At 40.3% G+C, this 1,081-nt stretch overlaps 1 protein-coding gene across 1 annotated transcript in view; it reads right to left on the bottom strand.

The window, feature by feature from the left end:
* The window catches only part of LOC101854621 (calmodulin-like protein 5), a 13,498-nt gene that overhangs the window by 11,888 nt on the left and 529 nt on the right, over window positions 1-1,081 (bottom strand). The window lies entirely within an intron of this gene.

Raw genomic sequence — 1,081 nt, 5'->3', positions numbered from 1 at the left:
ATGTGTGTGTGTGTGTGTGTGTGTGTGTGTGTGTGTAGGTGTGTGTTTGAGAGAGAGAGGGGGGGAGAGAGAGAGAGAGAAAGATAGAACGTGTGTGTGAGTATGCGTGAGTGTGGGAGTGGTGTGTGTGTTTGTGTGTGTATTTGTGTGTGTATGTATGAGTGTGTGTGTGTGCGTGAGTTTCTGTATGTGTGTCAGTGTGTGTATATGTGTGTGAGCGCGCACGCACTGGCGCGTGCCTGTGAGTGTTCTCTATTGTGGAAATCCCTCGACCGATGCCAGAATCGATCGAAAGAATCGCACGCACGGAAGAGCAGCGATTAGTCATACCACCAGCATATTAATGGCTTTGTCAAATATACTGCTAGCATATGGCTGCGTCAATACCTTTTGCTCAAATAATATTGGAACGCTTTACATCGGCGTTTGTGGGGTAGCAGTTTAGGCACTTTATCGTGGCACAACGAAGATATGAGTTCGATTCCATAGACAGCGAAAGGTCTTGCCAGTTTGATAGTGTTTTAAATGCCTGTGACCCGTAGCTTGAGCTGTATTCTGTGTAGGAAACTGAGAATGAAAAAAAATCTACTTCTCCATTTCAAATTTCAGAGGAAAAGAGAGACTAAATTTGTATAGATCTAGATATTTCAATCTATTATTCCTTAATGCTTGGACGGTGATCTTGTCATAATACTATGTGCGAGGGGCTCTGCCAAAACGCGTCCTAAGATCAGATGCAAAATTTTATTTTGAAGAACTCTCAAACACAAATCTAGAACTCTATTTATCTTACAGGCCTTGTCCATGGACTCAGCTTTACTTTCTGTCACAAGTAAAGACTATTATTTAAATTTTCTTTTTTTTTCCCGGGATACCGTGAAACATAAATCTAGAACTTCATTTCTCTCACATGTGGGGATAATCATTTAAACTGTCGTTTTGTTTATGATACCTAGTAAGCTATAAGAATAATACAGGTATAATAAATCTAGAACTTTATTTCTCTCACAAGCGAGTAGCTGTATTTTAACGGTCACTTTATTTAGATTATTGGATTTACAGCACAAAAAGGGTGGGGACG

Source organism: Aplysia californica, unplaced genomic scaffold (assembly GCF_000002075.1).
Source record: "Aplysia californica isolate F4 #8 unplaced genomic scaffold, AplCal3.0 scaffold01456, whole genome shotgun sequence".
Lineage (NCBI taxonomy): Eukaryota > Metazoa > Mollusca > Gastropoda > Aplysiida > Aplysiidae > Aplysia > Aplysia californica.
Note: the sequence above shows the minus strand (reverse complement) of the source record. Positions and strands in the feature narration are given on the sequence as shown.